The 9330-nt window shown below is 52.9% G+C and overlaps 1 long non-coding RNA gene across 1 annotated transcript; it reads left to right on the top strand.

Annotated features, from left to right (window-relative positions):
- Positions 1–830: 830 nt before the first annotated feature.
- On the top strand, positions 831–6917 carry LOC144285490 (uncharacterized). The gene is made up of 2 exons (XR_013353737.1): positions 831–3508; positions 3863–6917. It is a non-coding gene; the product is annotated as an uncharacterized LOC144285490 (long non-coding RNA).
- The last annotated feature ends 2413 nt before the right edge of the window (positions 6918–9330 follow it).

Here is a 9330-nt window from a genome sequence, read left to right as displayed (position 1 = left end):
CCAACAGGCATGGGATGGATTTTATAGCTTCAGAAGATTTCTGGCATTTTCAAGAATGTTTCCATTGTTTCTACTTCACCTCCCTGATGTAGCCATTGGAGGGAAGTGGAATAAAGACACCAGGGAGTGCAGGCTGCACCCCAGTTTGAGCTGCAGATCCCAGAGGTGGAGGCCCTTGGCCCTTCAAAGGCTTTACCCATTCATCTCCTGCATATTATTAAAGACTTTACGCATTTAAAGAATTTTTTTTAAGTCGAGGTAAATATGCTTAGCTCCAAGAGTTGGTGATATGACAAACTGATTCTCTGCTACATTGTCAGGATGAGGACTGGGAAGTGAAGAGGGTCCCTATGCACAGACTCTCAGGTCCCCTCCTCCTCCACCCAGAGTACTTCTACTCATCTGTGTTTGAACTACTGGGCCTTACCAGGTTCTTCTTAGGTTTAGAAAGAAAACTGAGCCTGGATGCAAGTCTCACTGGGCCTCCAGCTTGCTGTGTGACCTTGGACAGGCCCCTTGCCTTCCCTGGGCCTCAGCTGCCCCTTGGGGAAAGGAGAGGTTGGCTTCTGAGTTCTGTGCATCTCTGCCTTAGGAGGTGGCACACACAGCTGGGGACTGGTGGAGTCTTCTTTGGCCACCAGTTCCCAAGGCAAGGGAGAGAGGAGCCAAGCTTCCCTTCCTCTGCCAGAGGAATAGGTCCTCGGGCTGGGTCTGGGCCTGCAGCCAAGGGGAAACACAGACAATACACTGGAGTCACCCTGACCGCTTGGGACACGTTGTGCAACTTCCGCCCCGGGCCTGCAAATAAGACTTTGGCCCTTGGACTTCGAGCTCTGAGCAGCCCTCTCCCCTTCCCAGGACTGAGGCCCTCCAGTCTAGGAGACAAGCCTGGGGAGTGGACAGGGTGCTTTCTTAGTCCCAAAGGTGGCCAGGTGGCTCTGAGTTCTCACCAAGGAGGGTTTTACCAAAAGGGGTCAGAACACATGCTGCGGGAGCAAATGAAGGAGGCCAGCAGGTGGGGAAACTCTGTGTGAAAGTGTGTTTGCCTGTGTCTGTGTGTGAGCAGCAGCACATGTGAGCTAGGTGGGAGGATTTGCCTGTGGCACGGTCATCCCCATGGTCCACGGTCATCAGGGGAGTGATACTTGAAGGTTGTCTGAATGCTGCCTTAAGCCCATGTAGACACATAGGAGTAAATGCACCAATCTGCCCAGGAAGTGAGTCCAAGTGTTTGGGGGCACCTTGGTGAGCAGATGTTCGTGTGTGTTAGCTGTTCCCATGCATGCATATTTTGGGACATGTTGCAGATTGCATGCATGTGAGGTGATGCACGTGGGCGTGATTCCCTGGGACCACGTGTGGGTTGTGTGGCTAGGAGTGTGTACTGATGGATGTGCATGTGGGTGTGAATCATGTATATGTGTATATTGGTGGATGGTCGTGTCTGCCCACTGTGAGTACAAATGTGTGTGTGTGCTCACACAGATGTGAGCCCCTGACTGCTGAGCCTGTGGTCTCTGTGGGGGTGTGATGGTTTGTAGACATGTACAGCCTCTGGTCCATGTGAGTGCACGTGAAGCATGGATGTTCATGCAAGTGCTGGTGTAGGACACGTGTCCCTGGGGATTCGGCCCAGCTCATCACGTGCTTCACCTTATCGCTCCCCACAAACCTGCCAAGGACCCTGCATGCTTCCAGTAAGTCTGCATTCTGAGCCCAATTTCTCCACCTGTGCCATGGAGGGTGAGGCTGGTCTGGAGGAGTTATCAGGCTCCTCTTCCCTTTGTGGGAGCCTGTGTGAGCACCCACAAGGAACATGGATAATATGGGGAAATTGAGAGCCCAGAAATCCTAAGATTTGCCTTGGCCCCTGGGTGAGGGGCAAGAGGCTGGGATGGGATACACCCAGAAAGGGCCTGAGGGATCTGCTGGAGCCTTCCACCTGATCAGGCCCTGCTGCAGCCTAGAGGCAGGGGGCTGCCCTGAGTGACTACCCAGGGCTCTGGAAAGGGAAAAAGGAGTATGGGGGGATGGGAACGGCTAGGGGACCTCTGTGAGCAGCTCCCAAAAGGAGTCTCAGGGGCTTTGGGTGGGAGGCAGGAGTACACCTCTCTACTCACTCAAAGAGTCTGTCCTAACTTCCTTACTCCTTAACTGGTGGGGCCCTGAGTGGCTCCTATCATGGAGGCACCTTCATTCCCCTCAGGACTGGTTTTTTTTGGGGGGGGGGCTGGTTTTAAAATTCAAGGCTTTGGCCTGAGTGTCAGAGATGATCCTGAAGCTGGTGGAAAAGCTTGCTTAATGCCTGCTCTGTCCAGGCCCTCTGCAGGGCTGGCGGGATGGGGTGCTTTTTGCTGCCTTCACTACCTTCTCTACCCCCACTCCTCGCAGTCCCTCCCAGCCGTGATGCAGACAAGCCCTGTGTGCAGCATAGTAAAGGGACAGCATCGAAGCATCACGGTACACTCCACCTTTGCTGCAAAGGGCAGTGTCAGCACAAGAAGGTTCTGTTTGCAGAGAGAAGGTTCACTGCAAGGAGCTCAAAGAAGCTATAGCCCCATCCAGCCCCACTGTGATGTGCCCACAGGACTCAGGTTCTGAGCCTAACCACCCAGGCCAAGGACTCTGGGCTTGGAGAAGAGGGAAGCAATTCCACAGGAAAGGAAGTCCTCGATGTCTCCTACAAAAGTCAGGGCCAGTGAGAAGAACAGAGGGCACCCCAGATATTTCAAACAGAGGAAGTTTAATACGGGCAATTGGTTACCCAGGAGAGGAAAGAGCTGAAAAGCCAAACAGCAAATGGTAAGACAGTGTAGTCTGGGCATGAGCTACTACCAGGTCAGGGTGGGGCAACACACGGAGGAGGTGACAATTCTGCTTGGGGGTGGTGGAATCATGGCAGGAGCCACTGCATGGCTGAACCACAGAGGACTGGGTAGTTTTGTAGGAGCTGAAGATGAGAAGACAGCCCTGGAACAATGACACCCTCCCCCCACGAAGCAGAGGGAGAGGGGAAGAAACATTCTGGTGTCTCCCACCTCCCCAGACCTCTCCCAGTACTTCCCAGTGGCCCAGCCTAGCATGAAGCCAGTTGGCAAAGGAGCCTGGGAAAAGCGGTTTGCAGGAGGTGGGCTGTCACATATGAAAGCAAATGAGCAATGCCCAGCACTTCCCCCTGTCACACTCTGCATGGGGTGAGAACTCAGGAAAAGCAAAGAAATATTTGGCACTGTCCCCGGGACTATGGATATGACTAAGTTTTGATAAGAGTTTAATGGACCGCGCGCACACACACCTTTCCCGGTGCCACCTGCTTCCTAAGTGTGGCTAAGCAGTCCCCACCCCAGCCCAGCGAACTCAGGACAAGACCCTTGTGCTGGAGTCCAGGAAACTGAGGCTTGCAGAAGGGAAGTAGCTTCTCTCAGGCCTCACAGCTGGAAGATGGCAGAGCCTGGGCTCATATTCACATTGGTGTGACTCCAGGGCCCGTGGGCCTGAGAGAGAAATGGTAAGTCTGGTGTCAGGTCCTACTGCTGGGAGCAGATGCTGATTACCAATCTGGGTTGGAGGCACTGGGTAAAATTCTCTGAAGGAGAGAGGATAGGGTGAGGCCAGCTGGGGAGAGAGATGCAGGTTGGGAAACAGAGTGTAGCGGGAAAGAGCAGGACGTGGGGTCTCAGCAGGCTGGGTCAAATCTGCTCTGCCGCGTACCAGTGTGTGACCGGATCTCTGAGCCTCAGCTTCTCATCTGTGAAATGGGCATAATTGTAGGCCTAGTCCCTGCTTCACGGGGCTGTGTGAGAACTGTGAGTTGGACAAGCGCTTGCTACTATTCAGTGCTATTCTCATTTCTGTTTTGTAGGTTAGGAATTGAAGAGGTAAAGCAGATGAATGAAGATGGTACCACTAGGAAGTAGGATATGACTGAGTCTGCGCTGCCTCTGTGGCACTCCCTCCGACCCTCTCCCTTGTGGTCTGGCCCCCCAGACTCCTTCTTTATCTCAGTGGCCCACACCACCCATCCCCGCTGTGATGTGGAGTTGCCTTCTCCTTGTGTCTCCCCTCTGATAAGTCACCTCCTCCTGGCAGCCTCCAAACTTGGAGCTGCCCCAGCTTCCTGCTATTGCTGGCCTCTGGGCTGCAGTACCACCTCCCACTGGGTTTCTCAGCTCTTCTATCCTTCTAGCCAGCCCCCTATATTAACTTTTCTCCGTTAGGAACCTAGTGTTTTGGTTTTCCTGCTGATACCTCGCCTGGTACAATTGTCACCAGTTATTGTGGGATTCCTTAGACGAGGAATGCTTCCACGTGCCTCTCATGTGTTAAAGCACAAGGTAGGAACCCTCGCCGCACTTGACAGAAGCAGAAGTAGAAGTAGGGCATCTGAAGAGGAGAAGCCACTGGCCTGCAGTCACACAGCTAATGAGAGACAGGGCTGGGCTCCCAGTCAGGGGGTAGAAATCCAGAGCCCACGCCCTGCCTACCGCCTGGCCTGCCATTGGCCATCCTGACTGCCAGATGACTGCCTAGGTGCCAGAACCCTGCCCTGATGGCAGCCTCTGTGACATCTCCATCTGGCTGCTCTGCCCTACAACAGCCCTCAGTGACATGACTGTGGATGGCATCTCTGCACCTGCTCTCCAGCTGAAGACCCCAGTGTCTGCTGAGGGGCCAGTAGGGGATTTCGGACCCTTCACGCTCCGTGGCCTCCTCGCTCTTCTTCCTCACTCCAGCGTCTCTTCCTGCCAGCCTCTTCCGCCCCTGCCACTCCTGGCATGCCACTCCATGCCAGAACCCTCGATGACTCATCCACATAGAGCTTTCGCTTCCTCCTTCTTGTTAAAGGCTCTTGGCTTGCTGCAGCTGCAGAAAGGAGGTGCCTCCTTGGGGGCTCGAAGGCCCGGAGGAGCAGCCATGGGCCCTGCTGAGGGCTCAGGGCCCAGACGCAAGGAGCTGGGGTGCTGTCCCTGTGGAGCATAAGGTGGCAAGAGGGCTTCTCAGGCTCCCTGCCAGACACTGGCCTGGGCCAAACTCTCTCCAAATGGCCGGTCACCTACACAGGCTGGCATACCGGGGACCGACCTAGAATTTTTAAGCTGGAATTGTGCCTCTCCTACTTATGAGACATCAGAGGGACCCGTCTTCATTCATTTGTTCGTTTGTGCATGGATGCTTCATGACTTTCTCCCTCTGTTCCCTCATTTAACAAATCTGTCCTGGTCTCCTAGGTACCAAGTAGTCCCTAGTGGACCAAGAAACCGAAGTTCATTCTCTGCCCATGAGGATCTCCCAGGTGAGGGGGTGGGAAGTGAGGTTGAGGGACAGATCTGTAAACAGAGAACCTGAGTAGGGTTAAAGAAAACCCAAAACAGGGACGCCTGGGTGGCTCAGCCGTTGAGCATCTGCCTTTGGCTCAGGGCGTGATCCCAGGGTTCCGGGATCGAGTCCCACATCAGGCTCCTTGCATGATGCTTCTCCCTCTGCCTCTGTCTCTCTCTGGCTCTGTCTTTCATGAATAAGTAAAATTTAAAAGAAAAAAAGAAAACCCAAAACGGTAGGGAAGCCTTGGGGGTACTTCTGAGATCTCTTCATACAGTTTACCAGACATGTGTACACAGAAATGCTTCCTCATTACAAGCTGGCTTCCTCTCCCTTTAGAGCATTCTATAGCGACCAGCTGCTCCAAGGGCAAGGCTAAAAATTAAACTTCACTGAGCCTCCTCGGTGCAGGTGTGTTGTGCAACTTCGAGGGGTTGGGGAGGGCCCATTCATATCCTAGTCTAAGGGGATGGCATCTGGTTGAATGACCCTGCTGTGGAGCCAGACCTGGGTTACACTTAGGGTCATTTTCTTACCATGTGACTTTAAGGAAGTTGGTCATCTCTGAGCCTTGGTTTACTCATCTGTAAAATGAAGCTATTGATAACGTCAGTGTTGTGTTTTTGCAAGAATTCAGTGAGATCATCCATGCAGAGCACCTGTACCATGTAAACATTGAAGCACTTGGTAAATGCCAGCTGTCATAACAAATACTACTGTTTACAATGAGGTTCTATGGGTGCCTGAATCCCCCCCCACCCCCATGTATGTGTCTGTCTGGCTGTCTCAAGGGTGGTCAGGGAAGGCTTCCCCAAAGAGGTGACATTGACCTTGTGTCTTGAAGGAGAAAGTGGGGGAAAAGCATTCCAGGTAAGGGGAAAGGCCAGATGAAGTCAGGGTGTGGGGAGCACTTTGGGGCAGGCAAAAGGACCAGGCCAAGAGTGGCCTGGAGGGGTGGGCCTGGGCTCCTCAGGCCTCAATGCTACAGCCTGGCTGGGAGCAACTGTTGGATCTGGGTGGGTGGGGACTGCCCCAGCTTGGTATCTGAGATACTGGCAGCTCTCACCCTTTTGTCCCCTCCCATTTCTGGGCCTCCACTTCCTTCCCCTGCACAGACCACAGAGGCATTTCAAAGGAAGCTGCTACTTATTTTAGCAGTGATCCCTGGACACCCCCACCCACAGCTACCCCTGCCCCTCTAGGCCCCTGTGAAGGGCATCAGGCCATTCTTCTGAGTCATAGCCTCAGTGAGGGCCTGGTCCTACCCCCTTTCCTGCAGCAAGCCAAGCCCAGTCTCAATGGTTGAAGACATGGGTTCAAGCCCAGCTCTGGCATTAACTTACTGGACAACATCCTAGTCCCTTCATCTTCCAAGTCTTGGGTCCCCACTGGGCAGGCACTGACCTCTGGGCAGAAAGTGGGGTGGGGATGGATGTGCTGCCACACTCCTCTGTTGTCAGACTGGAAGAACTAGAGACAGGGTTGCAGGCAAGATCGAGTTTGGGGGCCCAGAAGCTTATACTTTGGAGGTCTGGCCTTAAGAAAAACAGAATCACAAATACAGATACTTATGAAAGTAAAATTCTATTTAGAAAGAATCTGTGCATGTGAAGCTTTTTTTTTTCAGCGTCCTGAAAATCTGGTTTTTGGAGAGGGTCCCCCAAATCCTCAGGAGACAGTGGGGAAACTGAAGCAAAGAGCGAGGATGTCACTGGTCTACACGATCACACAGTTGGGGACTGGAAGGCTAGGATTTGAACCCAGATTTGTCAAAACCTGATGCCCACATTTTGCTCCCTATCCTCAATAGCCCCTCAAAGTCCCACTGGTGTGAGGGAGGAAGGAAGAGAGACTGCTGGTGAGAACACAGGGCTATGGCCAAACAGACTCACCAAAGTCCCAGCTCTGCCCCTTTCCAGCTGTGTGACACCTCTGGAGCCTCAGTGTCCTCATCTGTAAAATGGCATGATGGGGAGTAGTCGTGTGCTCTCTGCAGCAGCTGGCACACAGCAGTTCTATTTCTTTTTTTTTTTTTTTTAATTTTTATTTATTTATGATAGTCACAGAGAGAGAGAGGCAGAGACACAGGCAGAGGGAGAAGCAGGCTCCATGCACCGGGAGCCTGACGTGGGATTCGATCCCGGGTCTCCAGGATCGCGCCCTGGGCCAAAGGCAGGCGCCAAACCGCTGCGCCACCCAGGGATCCCTTGGATCTTATAAGTCACCCTGAACCACACTGATGCTGCTAATGGCTAACCCTTGTCTAGAGCTTACCTTGTGTCACGCATGGCTCTAAGTACAGCTACTGAAACAGTAAACGTTAATGTTTAAATACGAATTACTAAAGGAAGTTCCCAAGTTGCTCAGAGTGGAGGGTCATTTCATCCCAGGCAGAGGGAACAGCATGTGCAAAGTCAAGAGGCAGAAGGATACCTGTGAGGAAGGGAAAGGAACCAGGAGATTGTGAGGGACTGGAGGACTGTGCGGGCCAGGAGTAGTACAGAGGAAGCTGAAGAATTAGCTCCCTGGTTTCTTTTTGGGTTCCAATCCCCTGAGCAGCAGCTTCAGCCTTGCGTGAAAAGTGTCTGTGAGGGGAAGGCCTGCTGGTGTGCAGGGTGAGTGTAGGACGCAGAACCTCAGTCAGAGGCGGTCCCCGACATTGGCCTTTGGATTGGGAGGCCATGGCAAGGCCCTGGCATGATCCTTTGCTGCCTCCCCTCCTGCTTTTCTAGTTTTGACAATTCAGAAGCCTTCAGTGAAGTGAAACGGGGGAAGATGTGAGCCTTACTTAGGGTCACCCCACCGACCAGCTTCTCAACCTCCCCGGCTGACCGACTCCCTGTCCACCTTTTTGTCCATCCATGAGTCTGAACACTCAATGCTGACCTGGAACAGTACTCTTCATGCATTGCCTATACCCCCTCAGTCTACCTCTGAATTCCCAGTGACTGTCCCGGCTGTAGGGGGGACATCCTCTATCCCATCCCCAGCCCCCACATCTCCACTTCCCTGCCTAGAACTTTCTCGGGTAACACAGAAGCCCACTTTCCACAGTGCACCCAGAAATGCCAGGGCTGGAATGTCCACAGAGCAGCCCTCACCCAATGATGGATTGTGGACAGTGACCAAAGGTAGGACCATTCTGGGCACATTGCACACTGCTGCTTGGTGGGTCCCCAGGGGGGCTAAGTCCCAGGTGCCCAGCAAGGAACCTGCTCATGTGTACCCCTTATTGGATTTTCTCCTTTCCCTGGCAGACTTTCCCACTCCTTCATCCCTATCTCCCTAGATTATCGCCTCCAGAGAAGCCACGTGCTCCCATTGCCCTCCCCATGTCTCCTCCCATCAGCTGCTTATGATTTGTCCAGATGGTGAATATTCATGGTACCTACTCTGGTGACCCCTTACAAGATGAGGAGGGCACAGCCTTGCCCTCAAGAGCCCATTGACTTGTGTAGAAGGACGCAGGCTCCACAGGGTGGGCTGGGGCAAGAGGAGGTAAGTGCTGGTTTTAGCCACTTTTTCAGCCCATTATGGTTCCCCACTATGGGCTCTCTCTTGTGTGTAACTTTCCAAGGAAGCTTCTAGCAGCCTGTGTTGTGTCTGGCAGGAAGGAAGGAAGAACAATACTTAACACTTGTGCTCACTTCACTTGAGCCTCTCTACATGTATTAAGCCCATTCATTCTCCCAGCAGCCCTAGAAAGGATACTCTTAACTTGAACTCCATCTTACAGATGGGGAAAGTGAGGTATGACGAGTCTCACCTAAAGTGGTGTAGGTAATAGCAAGCAGAGCTGAGATTTCAGCCCAGGCAATCGGACCTTTAGTTTAGCTTCTGTGCTTTGCTGTTTGCATGAGGGAAGGTGGGAGGGGATTTGGTTTGATGCAGAAGAAAGGATTCAAATGCACATGAGGGCAGAGAAGGCAGACCAGCACCAAGAAAAAAATGCTTGGAAACATGCTTCCATACTTGTGTGCTCTAGCGCACACAAATCCACGAGTGCCATGT

The sequence above is a fragment of the Canis aureus genome, chromosome 16, assembly GCF_053574225.1.
Source record: "Canis aureus isolate CA01 chromosome 16, VMU_Caureus_v.1.0, whole genome shotgun sequence".
Classification (NCBI taxonomy): domain Eukaryota; kingdom Metazoa; phylum Chordata; class Mammalia; order Carnivora; family Canidae; genus Canis; species Canis aureus.
This window is presented reverse-complemented; position numbering and strand designations above follow the sequence as displayed.